Consider the following 19,340-nt stretch of genomic DNA (forward strand, 5'->3'; position numbering starts at 1 on the left):
AAACCAACTTTTACCTATTGATGTTCTTATGAATAGAAAATTAGAAAATAGTCTAGCGAGCCTACACGATCAAGAAATCATTACCATCTTGTTTAAGTTAATTTTATAAAAATAATGGTTACATTATTTTTGTTTATTCTTCTATCAAAATAACACTAGGTTATTATCACTCAATTTCCGTATAAATTGGTCGAGCAAAGTACAAGGTACACAGGTATAGCATCATAAATTGTCTACCTCACCGGTATTGACGCTCAAATAAAAATATTAGACGCTCTCATTCGAAACGATGTACGATCTGCTCAGATCTTTACTATAGGTTTTCACTAAAATTATTTTGCAAATATTAATAAACATAATATAATATATTAAAACTGTATTTTAAAACTACTAATATAATATTAATTGATTTGATTTCATTCTTGATTCCTTTGTACTATAGTTTTTGTGATATACGATATACGACTATTGTTGTAAGAGTTATTGGGAAGTCATACATGTTTATATTTTGAGGTATTCACAGAAGAACCACGCTATATATTTTTTTCCAATAAATCCATACATATTCCATAGAATTAAATAGTGATTCTGTGCAGTGTGTATTCCTTTTCATCACAGCATGGTGCTCAATTTCTTTCTCACTCGAATAAGTTCCAAATTATACATAATATTATACTCGATCGCAATATATAAATATTTTTCACAAGTTCGAGTTACCTGTAGTAGAGCCCTCTGACGGATATTACACCGGCGATGTTACAAATCATTGCCCTGTGATTTTCGCCCAAGAGAAGATTTAATGGGGAAATTCTTCTTTTACTGCGCGTTTAATATTTTGTTATTATGTTTTATTTTGTAAGCTAAATAGGCAATTAAAATAAAGGCGGGGAAAGCTTCATTGCTGGTAGAAGACTTTAGGTACTTTGCTACAAAAAATCGTTTTAATTATTAATTTTAAACAAATAGATATTTTATGCTTTATGTAATTTCTAAGTAATTCGTTACATTTTTCATGGAAATTTTTTAATAGCAAACAAAATCTATACTTATATTATAAAGCTGAAGAGTTTGTTTGAACGCGCTAATCTCGGGAACTACTGGTCCGATTTGAAAAATTCTTTCGATAGCTCATTTATCGAGGAAGGCCATAGGGTATATATTATCACGCTACAACCAACAGGAGTGGAGCCACTGGGGTGAAACCACGCGGAGCAGCTAGTAATATAATAATAGAGGTATGTGACCTTTTCAAAGTAACAATAGATATTAAGTGCGTTTAATAACGCTCTATTCTAGTTTCAGATTCGATCTTTCTATGAAGTTGGCTTCCATTTCTTAATCCTATTAAGTCAGTATCCTAATATCAAAGTTCTTGATCCACCCAAGAGCCTTTGACTACCGTCCTATAGAATGAAGCCTCGTTGGTTTTAGATTGACGTATTACTTGCTTCAGAAAGCGTCAAGGCGTTCAATTTTCTTTCAGTTTTCCTATAGGCCTAGGGAGTTAAGTCTAAAAGAGTGGAAGAATTTCGTTTACTGGTTATGAGTTAGTGGGTCTAGACATTGCTATGCTAAAACAATAGGCGCGGGCTTGAATCCCAACTCATAAAAAAAATTCTAATATTTAAATTGTTAAAATTGGCATTAGAGATAAAATATTTGCGTTTAAAATCATCTAAACACAGACAACATCCTTAATAACGTAGAATTTTATCAATACACGCAAGCCTTTCAACTATGAATGGAGCCCGGGCGTTGCCCGTCTGCAAGACGTAAGGAACCCTTGTTTAACATTCCTCTTCTCGTCTAGACATAATTGGGATTACTAAATCCCCGTGATTATTGAATGTACTTTATTGTAATTGATTACTTGTAATTGGGGTTTAGGTTTTGAGAGTATGTATGAAGCTGGTATAGTTATGGCTTGAAGATAATATGAGTTCTAGTTATGAAGGCATCAGGCTTAATGTCTGAAATAAAAACCATTTTTTAACATGTAAGTAAGCGAAAGCTTATGTTTCCATTACGATCCGATTCGTCGTGAATATGTTGCATTGATTAAACAAAAAAGAATATTAAATCCAGTAGTTTACAATGGTGTAAAACCTTTCCTTCAATTTAAACCACTTTTAACTAAAAGATTTATATATACAATTCGATACTTCCAAGCAGGCTAGTGATCCAACACATATGTTGTCTCTATAGGAAACCCTGACTATTAGGTGTTAACGTCTTCTAACATAGTTATAATACTAATTTATCAAAGTTTGCGGAATGGCGTGCAAACAATGCAGTATATAGTGATTCCCCCTCGGGACATAGGGTTAAATTGCAGACAACGCCGCGGGCGATGGTCAAACCTTACAAGTTTTCAGTCTAAGCAGTTTTGCGGTCTAGTGATTCCTTTTTTAGTTGTCTAAAAATATTTTTCAAAACTGTCCGAAAGTTTAAACTTTGAGAGACGGTTGAGATTTTTACTTTTAGATATGATATACCTACTGTATGTTTTAACTTACTAGTGTACTTTTTTTTAACTAGTGAACTAAGATACTTTAATATAATAAACTTGAATTTTATTTACTTTGGGCTGATTTTTAATCCTTGGTTAAAACTTATTCGTCGAATAATCTATACTAATATTATAAAGCTGAAGAGTTTGTTTGTTTGTTTGTTTGAACGCGCTAATCTCGGGAACTACGGGTCCGATTTGAAAAATTCTTTCGGTGTTAGATAGCTCATTTATCGAGGAAGGCTATAGACTATATATCATCACGCTACGACCAACAGGAGAGGAGCCACGGTGGTGAAACCGCGCGAATCAGCTAGTATTATATAAAACTACCATTTTAAAAACGTATTCTAATTGCCTGTATTTGACAGTTTACGTGATTTTAATATTATCGTATTTGACATTTTAATATTATCGTGTAATACTTTATTGGACGGATAAGTTTTATCCAAGCATTGAAAAATTATTAGTATAGATGTAAAAATAACTTCATCATTAGTTAACTTTTACGCAGTCTAATTTAATAACAACAAAAACGTGTCGACAAAATATAAACGAACTAAAATTTTCTGATCTTTTGAACACAAAAAATAATGCATATTTTTTAAAACACTGCAGAAATATAATCATAAAACTTGCATAAAACAGTACTTTTTGGTCTCTGTCAAAGACAATTCCGAATTAATTTCAGCGATACTAATTAGAATGGGATCTCTCGTAGAAGTTACAGTAACTACATCGTTAAAACTTCTCTTTGTCCCTCATTGGTAAAAGAAAAACTTAGCACTTTGTCTCTGTTTAATTTCATAGTGTATTTTTAATTTTACGCTTTGAACGGACTCTGTTCTGTGATACAAAATTTTTCAAACTAACACGCTTGTGTTAAATAACTATTGCACGCCTCATAAGCGAAGCGTTGAGGTGGGTACTACTGTCACTTCGCGCATAACATCTGATTTTTCAAACTTAAAATGTCTTTATGTATCATACATTGCACTTGTAAGATAATACATACACACACATATTAAGAAAAAACACTATTTTTAACGTTCATGATATTTTTGATGTCATTTTTGTTATTTAAACTAGTTAAAAAACAGTTTAAAAAAGTTCTGTCTTGGACGTCCGTGTGTCTGTATGTGCGGATCCTTTTTCTTGTTAACACGATAGCGACCGAAATACTTTACTAATCGAGTCTTTTTTTTTCTCTTACTCTTGAGTATGCTCAGGAATAGAACCCTTTCATTTTTCAGGGTCTGATTCGATGTGGTTTAATTGTTATTAAATAAACAAAAATAATAATTAATAAATATTTATTAAAAAAAAATTATGAGGCGTGCACTTTTGGATTTTCCAAATTATTTTTAAAATACTCGTAGTTAGTACTTAAGCTAGTTATTTAATAAAATAGTCTTATTATTGTTACTATTTAATTTGCAATTTTATTATTTAATTTACAGTTGAAAAAAAAATCCAAAAAATTATATGGTATGTGCATAGTTTATTCTATATCCTGAAGGTTTTAAAGATTATATAACTTAAATAATAAATATATATTGCAAACGCTATAAATATGCATATTCTATAAATTCCTTCTCGTTAATATTATTGGTGTGTGTGAGTCTTCAAAACACTTACGGGTGAAATGTTTGCACGTCGGGATCCATATTTGAAACTTGTGTTACCCCTACTATGTGTTTTCTTCTGTAACATTGTGATTTATCTCGATAGTAACTCATCAATTACGTACATCAATTCGTTTAAAAATTTAAGTGCAGTCTGTTGGTTATTCTAAAAATAGCATAATATTTAAATTTCATACAAATTTACTAAACTGTCTGTCATTATTTCAAATTGTAGATAGATTATAATGGCTTGTATCTGATAAGACCTTTGTGATTTGTACAAATATTATTTTGTAGTTGTTGCACCATGAGGAGAGTCAATTTCGTTTCGTTGTGCACGAATGTGTTTGGATCTATCTAATGAAATAACTATAGATACGCATAGTATTAAGACATAATATAAAGACACTTCATACATTATGAATATAGAAATAAACAAATATATTAACACAACATATTACAAAGAAACCTATAAATAGATAAATAAAGTAATATTTCATAATTTACTCGAACAAATAGTAGGGGCTCGTCACATCTGAAATACGAGTGACAAAGTGTGACATGTTACATGCGTTCGTAAATTGATATTACTTCACTGTGGGTTTCATATGCTTGTGTATTTGAATTAGAATTACAATTTTACTTACAGGAAGTTGTTATATATTATAGTGTATAGACTTTAGAGCAATGTAGAGTTTTAGTTCGATTTATTTCTAGTGTCTCAATAGTTTCATTTTAAGTATTTATTAATGATATATTATTGTCTTTTACCTCATCGCTATAAATATAAAATAATAATTTGGTCATATTTTATTTAGTTGTATACACGCATCACAATGCCACATTTATAATTCTTGTAAAAACATATAAAATCTCATATTTATGCAAACATTTAATGATATTTTTCCTTCTTACAGTTCCATCTATCCTTTTTTAAATTTCTGCAAGGCAAATGTTTATGTAACCTGTTTTACTACGATACTTGCATGCAGAAGAATATTCGACTTTCATCAACGCACCAGATTTCATAAAAAAAGTTGATTGACAAAAATATAACGAAATAAACTCTGTAATGTTGCACGCCCATCATTCTGGCATTTGAATTTTTTCCGCCTATTTACCCCAACTTGAGCCCGTGATCGATGCGGGCATTTAGGGCAGATGCCATTATTTTGTTGTTATCACTGTGATTTTCACTGTTACAAAAACTACGATGCAAATACAATATAACACCAAAAAAGTCACTGTTGTTTTCCATCAATTTAATCCACTGTTTTGACAAATCTGCTACTTAAGATATTGTTTCTTAAATCACCTACATTATCGGATTAAATACTATTATTATGTTTTCTTAGTTATACTTTAAGCATGTCTTATTTGACCGCTTTGTTGTCGCTATCATCGGCGATAGGTGTAACTGTTCGACATAAAAGTAGCAGATATATTTCACAGTGATTTCAAAAGTAGCAGCGCTATTTCACAGTGATATTTCCCAGCCCTCTTCCGTTAGTAATGAGGCGAGGTAACGAGAGGATTTATCTTTGAAGCTGACGGATGTCTCGTCAGAGGCTGATACCTGAAGTCGCTCAAGATTAAGGTGTCATTAACGATAGCGGTTTTTGATTCGCCATAAATATTGCTACTGTTTATGTATGTAAATACTGTAGATACATGTATTAAGCTTCCTTCCATACTTGAGGAACAAGAATAACGGTTTTTTATATGTAAAAGTAAAACGTAAATCTATCTATTTATCCTATAAAATTTCGCGTTAATAATATTAGCAACATTTTCAAACTTTACCCAACTTACTAGACAATAAAATTAATGCAAATTGCTCCTAATGGCTACTAAATTATAGGCACTGAACAAAAGATACTTCGAAAACTGAGAGCCTACTAAATCCTAATTCCGCTGACTAGGCTAAGTGTCTAAAGGGCTAATTTAAATTTATAATTGAGAAACACTGAATTCATTGAGACAATAGGGCAAGTCTAGACCGGGGGGATCCAAGGTTACGCTACGGGAAATAAAAATTGTTTTATTGCCTTTTAAAAGATTAGGTCATTCAGGACACTTTAATAGTAAATGATGCTAGTAGGGTTCTTATGTGTCGTTTGTGATAAGTATTTTTGGTTGTTTGTAACGCAAAGAGATGAGAATGTTGAAACTCGGGCTGTTAGTAATAAATTATAATACAATGCCTTTCAAGAATATTGTATATTATTTTGCAGTCACAAGTAACAAAAACTTTATGCACATTTTACAAAAAGAAAACGGTAGGTACTTTTCTATAGGTAATTAATAATTTGCGTGTAAGTCCAGAAATCAATGTGATTAAACTTACAAACTATTGTACTTATAATAGGTAAGCATATAGGTAACAATAGATAAAAACTAAGCGTAACGTCCAAGTTAAAAAGTTTTTTCAATTCGATTTAAGTTTTCAACAAAAAATCTTAGTTGCATTTGCCTCCTGGGATCTAACGAGAAGAAAAACTTTACCTATCCTTATTTTTTATTAAAATACCGCAAGACTGAAGTGTATGTTGATAACTTTAGAGTAATTATTATCGTGAATCAGTTTTGATAATATTCTTGAAATAGTGTAGATCTATCCAATGAATGGGTACGTATGAAAATATAGTCTTCATAAACATTCAAAATGGAACACAAATTCCCAGATTACAAGTCACTCCATTTGATAAAAATAAAATACAATTGAGTGTGATATGGATATAAAAAAATAATCGCACGAGCTCTTAATAGACTTTTAAACCAATTTTACCACTTTACAGCAAGCGTGATCATGGGCAGATTGCTAAAAATGATAGATAAAAAATGAAGTAGGTACTTACACCTAAAATAATCCTCGAAGAAAAGTTAACAAGAATATAGGTACCTACTATACTAATCTATACTAATATTATAAAGCTGAAGAGTTTGTTTGTTTGTTTGAACGCGCTGATCTCGGAAATTACTGGTCCGATTTGAAAAATTCTTTCGGTGTTAGATAGCCCATTTATCGAGGAAGGTTATAGGCTATATAATTACGCTATGACCAACAGGAGTGGAGCCACGGGGGTGAAACCGCGCAGAGCAGCTAGTTGTTAATACACCTAAAAGCAATATTGAAATTTCCTGAAATCGAAACGAATAGTAATCAGAATATCACGAGTGAAATGGTACTTTACAAGGGTAAATTTTATAGGTATTTAAAGTCATATTTGATAAAAATGTCATATTTATAGATACAAAGTTTCCTGTACACGCTTAGTAACAAACAAATCCCTCTATCTCGACATTTGTGGTATAAGTCGCGAATAAATCCATAGTTTTAGATACAGGTTATCTTCAACTTCATTTATAAGCAGGATTTAAGGATAAATGTGACGGAAATCCATACTAATATTATAAATGCGAAAGTAACTCTGTCTGTCTGTCTGTTACTCAATCACGCCTAAACTACTGAATCAATTTTCATGATATTTGGTATGGAGATATTTTGATACCCGAGAAAGGACATAGGATACTTTTTATCCCGGGAAAATGACGCAATCCCGGAAATCCCACGGGAACGCGGGTTGCGGGTTTTTCTTTGACTGCGCGGGTGAAGCCGCGGGCGGAAAACTAGTATTTAATATTTGCTGGTAGTATTACGTCTAAATGTGTGTTTTTATGGTTTTGATGTAACATTTATAAATCATAATAAAGTTAATATTATTATTTATTCTGTATTATAACATATCCTAGCACTTACAATAATTACAGTTAAAATAAAAATAAAACTTTTCGGAGCAGATCCGGAATAGAGATGATAAACATTCATGGTGGTCTTGAATGGTGAAGAACTTTTACATAACTAAAGAACATTTAAGAATGCCTCAAAGTTTATAATTATTTAAGAGGTTATTGTACACCGCTATTTATGTTGACTCAATTGATTTGATAAAATAAAATAAAGTAATTTAGTCACTATTTGACTTAGCCATCGACAAACGTTTGGAATCAAATCAAAAGGAGATTGTTGATTCAGATAATGTGTTTACTTATTAACCTTGTATTTTTATTTGTTCTTCTTGTGAATGTTTATTCTTATTTTTATTTATTTTTACCGAAAAGCTTTAGTTGACCTTAGCCTATTAAACAATATAATGTGTATATTATACACAATTCAAAATATGTATTATGTATAATATAAATATAAATATAATCAGAGATTTTTAGCCTAGAAAAAGCAATCACATCCCAAACTACATTTGTACAAATGTGACCGTTCTTCGTGTTTTAAAAGCGACGCGGTGGTCCCACGCTACATACACACAAATTACTCTCCAAAAACTAAACTACAGCACACTAATCTCATCTTTGTTTTCTAGAGAATAAGAGCGTCATTAGCTCGAAGTGGTTTCAGTAATTGAATGAACATTTTGCCGTGACGTATCTATTTTGGTTTGGTGCAGTCCACAGCTGTTTGTCTCTAATTACCATGTTCATTCATAAAGTAATTATTACATTTGCTCATTAAGAACTGTTTGTATTAAGGAATTTAAATTGCGTTCAGATTATATCAATACTTGGTTATTTATGGTTAAGTTAACAAATGTTGCAATGACTATTAGTAACAAAAAATTATAATAGCTTTAGTTTTTCTTCTAACAGTAAGTATGTCTTTTTGTACTTTTTGGGGTATACGGCAAATGTATTTGATTTTTATTTGACTAATTGATTTAGTGTAGAGCGCGATACTCAAACTTACCAATAATACTTCTTCTTTCTGCAAATAAGGACTTTTATCACCATAAGCTATTTAAATATGCATTTAGAAAGATGTATTACTAACTCTATCCAATTTGATCTATACTCTACATTTGATTCATACTAAAGCACAAAAATTCTGCTGTATAGCTATCACGCGCTCTCTACATCTCTACAATTCGATTTTAATCCCTCACATCTCAGTTCAATCATCGAAAACGTCTCTACAGTGACGTCTCTACTTAAGCGTCTCAAATGTTTAGGAGTTAGAGCCTCTTAAACATTGCGAATCGCTCTATATTTTAGCGTTCAATAAAAAGCATTATCCTTTCTATAATTTAGTGCACCGTCCTATTATGTTATCGCAAAACCGTAATAATTTAGCCCTCTTTGATACAACAAAGCGGCCAAGTGAGCGCCCTCCGAAATTCGGAATAAGGGAGGACCGGCAGTGTGAGGCTAGCCGTCGAAGGGAGCGCACGTGCGTACGGTTGGATCTGTGCTGGTTCGATCGCGTGTGAAAACAAAACAACTATCAATCAATACTTTCAGTGATAACAAGTGACCTTGAAGTGATGAACTTTCACCCATTTTGATACAACACTATTGTATTTTTCGCAAACGGACAAAATATAAGGAGCAAAAATTATTTTGTATCAGTTTTTTAAGGTGACTGCCGAGCTTTTGTTTTAGTTTTGTTTTTATTTACAGTTTATTTCATAGAAAGCTGCAACTAAAACAAACATGCTTTTGAACTCTCAATGGCGTTGTAAATCGCGTTTCATTTAATTAATATTCCATTGAAATAAATGAAACTATGTTTATAATCAATTTGTGTTCGGTTGGTCGTATTTCGCTTATTGCCAATACCGAAATTTTAATTAAAACGTAATAACAGTTATGGACCTTTGTACTGAATTCGTTGAGTCGTGATTTAAAAATTTGGCTGTTTCGATTTGATTAAATAATGTGACTTTCGATAGTGTTATAAGGGAAAAGTAATATGAAGGATTATTTTATAATAGGACCATTCATAATTAATGAAAATAATGAAAGAATAGCACCCTCGTGTACCTATTAGAATTCTTGAAGTGTGATGGGAAACCATTCATTCGTATATTATTTCTACAACAATTTTTAAAAGCCTCTTATATAATCAATTTTGAAAAATTTATTCAAAATTAATGCCAATTGGGATACTTTACATTTTTTGTAAATTAAATAATAAATACAAGCGATATTTGAATAAATAATAAATTAAATTTTTAATTGTTAAGTTGAAGAAAACATACCTATACCTACTTGCAAAAGCTTACACAATGCAAAAGCTTACACTAAGCTTTTATTTATATAAACATTTTTCTATCCACAAAATAGACTTTAGCTGTAAAAAATGTAACACTATCCCAAAACCATCCTACCAAAATATACTACACCTCAAAACTATTACATGAAACCTTTTTCAAAAATTTAAAGCAGTAAGCAGACAATCCCGCAATATTAACCAAAGCTTATCGTGACGGTTCGGAGGGCTGCAACCCTTCCTTTGAGTCATTTAAACTAAACTATTGATCGAATGCACTGCATGTTAATATTTTACATGCACTGGTATATGGATTAATTTTAGCTCTTTGGACTTAAAAATAGGGAACTTTCCTTTTTTATAACAGTTAAAAATAACTCAATACATACTGAAAATATCATTTTTACTTGTTAATTGAATAATTCAAGCCACTTACACCTGCCAAACCAAACTTAACCTGTAGGCTGTAATACAATTATAAATAGAAGAAATTTAGGAAATAAAATAAATTTGAGATATTTATGCGTTCTGTATTCTTAGTAAAATTATATTTTTCCTTGCTTCATTATAATTTTATTTCTATTCTCGTCCCCAAATAATAATTTAGTATCTATATTCTTATACATAATATCATCTTCATAACACCTTTCAATAACCGCACATTTTGTAGCTAAAAGCAATTTCAGTTCAAATAGTTTTCCATCAAAACCTAACAATGTATTCTGTGAAAATACTAAACATTGAACAGAATAATGATCACCTTTTATACGTGCCTATTGTTTTAGTTAACGAGTCATTTAGTAGCAAAACGAATACTAAAACTACCATTACAATGTGTTAGTTAAAATATTTAGTGAATTTTATATACCACTTAAAATGTATATCGTATTATGTAACTAATTACTAAATATACAATCGACAGGAGAGAAAAATTAATTCCCAAAAAAACCATGTCATGTTACGTTTTTTCATTACATCTAGAAATAGGTTTTGTAAGATATCCCAAAGTCAAATGATTATTATGTTTGATTCGTTCTTTATTTATTATTTCATTCAATTTCTAAAGAGTCACAAACTAAACTATACTATTTTATAAATGATACTAATCAATACGACACTGTAATTCTAATAAATAATGCATTTATAAACTAAGTACTATGTCAATAAAACTCAATGAAATTATTTTAATAGAAACTTACCCATAATTACATAGAAATTAAAGTCACAACAATAAAGTGTAAATAACAGGACGATTCCGTGTGAAACAGTGACTCACTGTTCCCTCCCCATTGATGTAGATAGTTATGTTAATTACGGCTTAATCATGTTTCTTCATTATTTATAGCGACGGCATATAAATTGGTATCAATTTCATACTATCTCTTACATCGCTATTACATTTGATACTACAACAGTAGCTTTTAATCTCCGTGTTAATTGTAATAAGCATGTCGTTTAACCAATATATGAATTCTTTCCTTCCTGGTTCGTTTGGTTAGTGACTTACCACACTAGAAATTTGCAGTACAAAAGTTTTGAGGTGTTGTTGGAAGATATGTCAATAAGATTCAAGAGAATGTCGAATATCTGTCTGTGCTAGCTAGCTTGAATCTTCCTGTGGATAAACACGATTATAAAGTATCCCTGTAACTTGCAGATTGTTCCACATAAACGTCAATACCATACTAACAAACAAATCCCGCATAAATTATTATTGATTAAAAGTTAAACTCACCTATAATTAAATAAATACTTGTCCCATTAAAAGCTCTACTTTTTGCGTTAGATTAATTTGCTCTAATAAGTGATACAGCAGTGCCTGACAAATATTAGCAAGTCTTTACAATATGTACACTTCAAACCTAACTTCCCACATTCTTCCATTTCAAGAGAAAACGTTCTAGAATATTCCAGAACCCGTTAACTGATTCTATTAGAAAAATAATTCCTCATAAAGATTATTTGTGTAAGTATAATTTGTTCGCACGTTTCCAACCTTTCAAGCCCAGTTCATTGATACAAATACGTTGATTCACTTACCTGTCCGCCCACCGCTGGGCGTGGGTTTGAACCACCATTTTCGGTTGTGTAAATGCATTAGATAACGTTATTGCATAATTTACAAGGCTATGTTTAGTTTCTTAGATAAAATGTTTATTTAATTGTTTGACCCGATTCGCGGAATGGTTTAGAGCCGTGTTTTTTGGGCAGAGGTTTTTATTGTGAATGTGTGTAAATACTAAATAGGTATATTATATGAACCAATGTATGGGTTTGTTAATACTTATAACGGATTGTAAGCACTTCTAAAAACTTTGTATGTAATGGTATGCTATGAAAATATGATCACAAGATACTTAAAGAGAATACTTATAAGAATAGAGCTATATGCAATTAATTATTGTGTAGTTGCAGCTATATCTATTTTTTATTAACAATTTTTATTTTTCTATTTCTTTAGCGCTTCTATATTTACATTTCAGCTTCCAATTGACCAAAAGTGACGTAAAGACTTTTAGGAGTTGTGTTCAACCGAAACTGTGATAGTGAAAAAAAACGTTTGTGCCAAATTACGTGTTCGAGTTTGAACTCTATGCATGAGGTTTTAAGGCGGGATTTAGATAGACGCCGAGGTGGCTTTAATGGCTACGGATGGGCACCAACCTATCTAAATTGAACAAGACCAGAGTCTCCGGTGTCAATCATGTTAGTATTGCCTGCTTTATGTAAGAATATTTGTTTTGATTCGATGTTTATTGTATTAAAAATGTACCTAGGATTGTATGAATTCAAAATTCAAAATTTACGTCCTAATAACACTTACCGCGTATTGCGATGAAACATACAGACTATGAAAAATCTTCATAGTATACAGAAAAACGATATCTATACATAATATTGTGTATCATCGCGATACTACCGTCACGAGTGTAGCCTCTCAAAACGCACGAGAAGATGGGGGCTGGGGCATCTAAAGGTAAAAGCATGCTGCAGCCTGCAGCCTGCAAGCATTCAAATATATATTTTTTCATATGAAAATTATATAATCCTAAAATAGCATTCCATATTATTATGCATTTTCACTTTTTATGAAATTATTATGGATAAGTATGTTCATTATGAAATATTTCCGGCACAGTTTCTTAAATCATTTATTATTTCAATTTATATAATAATGTTATGATTAGTAATTAATTATATACACCGCAGATATATTCATTTCTATTCATTTCTACATACAAAAACACTATAGAAACTAGACAGTGGAAAAGAAGCTGATGCCAAAAGCGTTCACAAAGTCTACCAATATGTCTCTTGCTCCGCACATTTTGGCACAATTACATATTCAGTCGCATTTTAAAACATTTTATCTTAATAAAATATGCTTATTGTATGTCGTGTAGTTTTGTATTCGTTCCTTTTATAGAAACTGGAAGACTGAAATTTACCTATAGGCTTAAATTTTTTGTGTTACAACATTATCCATTAGTTATTAATATTATTGAAAATATGTAGAGTCAAATTTATAACGCGAAGTTTAAGCTATTATAATATTTATTTACTCAACTTCTACTTTAAAAATAAATCTATTATTATAGCCTGAATAGGGCACTGACAGTCATATATTTACCTTATGTTGCATTCAACAAAACAGTGACTCTTTAGGAATTCCAACATATTAATTGATTACTATCATCTGATTTCTGAACAACACAAAGAAGTTCAAAATAAGGAGCATGTTATTTCAGCGCTGAATTATTTAATGATAGCACATTTCCTTGTTACACGTAAATCATTATTTTATTATACTCTCACCATACACGCGTAAAGCGAAGTAAGCGCTTGTAAATCAACGTTATTTGTCAAGGAAAGCGCTTTGCTTTGCTTTTATTACAAAAATACGGTTATCACTCTCGTTTGTGTTTTAACCGGTTTAATATTATTTACATAGTATTTTCATGTTTTATGTACTTAAATACTATATATATGTAACATTTCTTAATTGGTTAGTTGTATGCTTATAAGCTTTTTTTTTATAAGCTTCTGGAAGATTGTCTCGTTCGACGAATGTTTTAGTTTAAATGGACAGCTAAAGGGCTTGTTAAATCTATTATATTATCAATAACTGTAAGTCTTACACGTTATGATCGCATTGGCACAGTTTTACTAAATTTTGCCATAAGTAGCAGTTAAAATGTTCGAAGTTCTGAGTAAAATCGCACAAATTCCCTTCTAAGACAAAATCGGTGTCGTAGAACTATGTCTTCTCGATTTCATATAACTCTCAGTTGCCTGCGGCCCTCCTCACACCTCCGTGTTATCGAAACACTTCCCTAATCAAGACGGATGGGCTATAAGAAAGGCTATTGAAAACAAGACATACATATGAAATATACTATCGGTAAAGTAGATTTCTTAGAGAAAAATGACATAGATATTTTGCAGTTTCATTATTACAATGTTTTGTCCATTTAAATATTATAACGGTTCTAGTACAGCTGTAAATGTAATCAAAGTACAGTTAAATCCGTATTCCAATAACTCATTACCAATAAAATGGACGCAATTATCCACAACTCGTAAAGATTCGATGAAACTTTAAATCGATTCCAATCCCTAAGCGAATAATCGAGTAATCGAATATCTCGTATTCGAACGGATATTGAATCTTCCCGCGGTCCGGAAGCCGCGGCTCCTTCGCCCCCATTGGTCGGCATTGCGGCGCCAACATTTTTATCCTGTTTATGTAACTCAGTTAGATTGAATCAATAAACATATTTGGACAAGTCTTGATAATCTTTACTAGCTTAGTAATGTATAAACATCAGATACCTACAATTTTGTGTTGTTAGAGCTACAGCTAGAGATACTTGTATTTTATAGGTAATATTTTCAAAGCATTTTCGTCATTACAAAATATATTTTTATCTCAATTTTTCAAGAAACTGCTTATTAAAATGTTACTTTGTGCAGTCACGAAAATGGGGCATTGCAGAAAATATTATACAAAAGTAGCGGAAGATTTTTTTACCGTAAAATTTGTTGTATTATTTTAAAAAATAATTTGAAAAGAATACCGGTGTGTTAAGAAAACGAATATACTTTTTAAGCTTGTTCGAGTGACAGATAAACAACTGAGCTTACAAAAAATATCATCCAGTTAAGATAATCATTCAAATGATGATCAAATCATCCCAAAACACGTGCAGACATAATTAACGACAATCCACATGATCACTTCACGAAATTACTGGTCCAATGTGGGTCCAATAATGATGGTATCCACCATTTTGATGATAGGTTTTGCCTGGGGCGTGCATAGTTGCATGATGGATAATGTGACAATCTTGTAATGGTTTTTGGCGCCAATTGCATTTTTTATCTGTGATGATGATGTATCTGTTGAGAGTTCGCGGTTAATTTCAAAATTGGAATACTTTTTAAATCAAATTTTGTTTGAATGATTGATTGTGTTATAATAAAAAATTCTGAAAATGATATGTGATAGCTTGATATTTTTTAATTGAAACTTCTTTAGGCGCGTTGAGAGTAAAATTTCAAGGTCGCGTCATGACAAAACCGTCACGTCATGGAGTAAGATGACGATTTTGTTATCTCTGAATCTTGCCAAAGAAGTTTCATTTCTGACACACGTGCTCGGCACATATGCTCTGTTTTGTTAAATCTGAAAAAATATAAATACTGAATAGTTGTTACGATCATAACTATACCATATTATTCACAGATAAGTTACAAAACAGATGTTGTACGTGATAAATATTTTTTTCGAGCATCCATCGCAATCTAATAACAAAGTGGGAGAAATGGCATTGTTGCCAGACCTCGCTAACTGAGTTATGGCACATAATGGTTACAAGGGATAAAACGCCTGAACATTGCAATATTTTGACATTCTTGTTTTGAATGTTCTGCGCGGAGGGTGAATGGGGGGCTTTATTTGAAAATATTGTTTATGGAATGTGGCATTCCTTTTTTAAATTTTTTAAATGTTAATAATGTAAACGTAAAAATAATCACTATTTTAAAAATAGCTGAAATATTGAAAATAATTACAATTATTTTACATAATATTTTAATACTTTCCAATATATTCTGATTTTCATATAATCAATTTCTTTATAACAGTAAACTATGTAATTTATAAAGCTTTAAATTTTTGAAGTTAATATAACTAATTCATACAACAACTAGACTTTTTTATTGTTCTTTACCTATCACAAACAAACTTATTTATCAAAATAGGGTTAAAAGACTTTTTCGCAGCACTTTTACTCTACTCCGCATAGAAATGTTAATAGCAGTTTTAATCAAAATTGGTCTCTGAGTCCAATTGCAATGGAGCAAACAGAAGGGGTGTAACGCATCTCAAATATTGATTTACCGTTTTAACCAAGCCGTAATGAATCAGGCTTTAATGGTATTGCTTGTTTTCAATGGAAACGTAGTAAGAGGGAATTTTTTGAATGAAATGAGAGTATTAGGAGTGATTTATTCATGATTGATAAACTAAATAATAAGAGAAATATAATATGCTCTAAAGAAAAAAAAAACGCATAGAAAAAATACAGTATGATAAAAAATATCCTATGAACTATGGGCTTGAAATATGTATGAACCTATCGATAAACCGTCAAGCGTTACTCAATAAAAAATAACACAATAAAACGTCACGACTGACAATTTTGTGATAGGTACTCTCAGATAATAATAATATTAGGAAACTGTGGCACTCGACGCCATTTCTGTGTCCAGTTAGACTCGTTTTTTATTTAATTCAGCAAATCCACCCTTGTTTTGTGGGGTGTTTTTGATGTGCGGCTCAAGTTAAACGTGTATCCTGATAAATATTATTCATAGGTTTTATGGTATTGATATTTTTGTGACTAGCTCCTCGGCGTAGAATTTATTACAGTTTATTACAGAATAAACATACTTACAAATATGTTTTGCATTGATACCATTGCATCCATACGAATTTCTACAACTATAATTATTATTAATGGAATAAAATAAAATCGTTCTCACATAAAAATAAAAAATGTACAGATTTATCAGCCAAAAAAAAATTGCTATGAATCGGGACGGGATCTGACTATAGTTTTAGAAAACAATAATAACGAAACGTTTCTATTAAATTGTGTTTAGTTCTTTAGACATTAAGCTAGTATAAATATACTTTATTATAGTACAATAAAATAAACACATCTCTTAATATAAAAATGTATCCCTATTTTCCTTGGTCACGGCATCACGCGAGAACGGGTGAACCGATTTCAATTTTTTTTTTATAATAGTCCTTGAAGTACGAGGATGGTTCTTATAGAGAGAGAACGTAAACATGTACCACGGGCGAAGACGGGGCGGACCGCTAGTAATTATATAAAACCGGCCAAGTGCGAGTCGGGCTCGCGCACAAAGGGTTCCGTAGCAGCAAATATAATAAATTACAGTTAAATCAACCTATCTCAAAAACTATAAGAGATACTTTGATCAAACCAAAAATCGTTGAAAGAGTTAATTAGCATGCATCACCTCTATTTTTTTTAGAATTTTATACCCCGTAGTTATAAAAATAGAGGGGGGGGGACATACTTTTTACGACTTTGAGAGCTGATATCTCAAAAACCGTTCACTTTAAGAAAAATGTTTTTTAGAAAACTTTATATCATTTTAAAAGACCTTTCCATTGATACCCCACACGGGTATGTACATCGAAAAAAAAAATTTCATCCCTCAGTTACATGTATGGGGGGCCCCACCCCCAATTCTTTTTTTTACTATTTAGTGTCATATTTTTGTAGCGGTTCATACAACACATATTCCCATCAAATTTCATCACTGTAGTACTTATAGTTTCCGAGTAAATCGGCTGTGACAGACGGACAGACGGACAGACGGACAGACGGACATGACGAAACTATAAGGGTTCCGTTTTTGCCATTTTGGCTACGGAACCCTAAAAAACACGCTATCGCTTACAACTTGCGATTTAAACTCTATGAGGGTAGTCGCAATCGATACTTGACAACTGTCGGTTTAAATGTTTATGTTCAAATGATTTAATTAATGAATAAGAGTGTTTGCGCAACTTTTGATGTCCTCAACTAAATATTTGCTCACTTTGATGTTGATTAATTGGCACCTTTCTGTTTTGTTTACGTATACGTTGTATTTCCATGATCATTGGACCCAAGCTAGAGTTTGTCAGAAGAAAATGTTTGACTGTGCCGAAAAAAAGAGCGTTTGTGCCGGGCACACGTGTCAGAAGTGAAACATCTTTGGCAAGATTCAAAGATACCAAAATCGTCGCCTTAGTCCATGACGTGCCGGTATTTTCATGACGCGAACTTGAAATTTTACTCTCAACGCGCCTTAGAAGTATTTCTTCAAAAAAATGGTAAAAATAAATAAAATAACGTGGTAATACAAAATAATGAAAGGTTTAATAAAAATCGGAAGCAAACATAAAATGAAGTCATGTTATATGGCTTATAATTTGTACTTTACCTCGCATAAACCATACCATACAAATATATTATATACTGTACATTGTAATGTTAAATGGTGTGGTTTTTTTTTATGTCAGAGCAAGCAAAGGGGCAGGTGGGCCACCTGATGGTAAGTGGTCACCACCGCCCATAAACACTTGCAACACTAGAAGTGTTGCAAGTGCTTTGCCGGCCTTTTATCGACAAATAAGCTCTTTTCTTGAAGGCCCCAATGTCGTAGTTGTTCGGAAACACCGCTGGTGGCAAATCGTTCCACAGTGGTACAATAAAAGGTTAAATAAATAAATAAATAAATATTATGAGTATCCTTTAATTATTACAGAAAAACGATCACCGATGTAACTTTGAAATTTAATGGAAAATAGTAAATGAAGTGTTCGTGCACAAGTAGATGTACCTCTTATAGTCGTCTCAAGAGCAGACGGTTAAATATTATATTTGGACCTCTATAATAACAGTTACGTAATACCTCTCGGTATTTGATTTGTTATTTAAAATTGTCTTAATTTTATAAGAGTAGATATATAATTTAGGTATATGATATAGTACTGTAGGTCTATTTCTATATCACTACATGTCAGTATGTCCCTTTGTATGCTTAAATATTTAAAACT

The 19,340-nt window shown here is 31.6% G+C and overlaps 1 protein-coding gene and 1 pseudogene across 5 annotated transcripts in view; one reads left to right on the forward strand and one right to left on the reverse strand.

Moving 5' to 3' along the window:
• Nucleotides 1-19,340, forward strand: part of LOC149485663 (uncharacterized) — a 361,945-nt gene that overhangs the window by 183,454 nt on the left and 159,151 nt on the right. The window lies entirely within an intron of this gene.
• LOC149485670 (uncharacterized) overlaps nucleotides 1-19,340 on the reverse strand; it is a 117,891-nt pseudogene that overhangs the window by 2,774 nt on the left and 95,777 nt on the right. The window lies entirely within an intron of this gene.

The sequence above is a fragment of the Colias philodice genome, chromosome 9 (genome assembly GCF_061535455.1).
Source record: "Colias philodice isolate Cphi_HAF_F1 chromosome 9, ilColPhil1 Martin Lab GWU primary, whole genome shotgun sequence".
Classification (NCBI taxonomy): domain Eukaryota; kingdom Metazoa; phylum Arthropoda; class Insecta; order Lepidoptera; family Pieridae; genus Colias; species Colias philodice.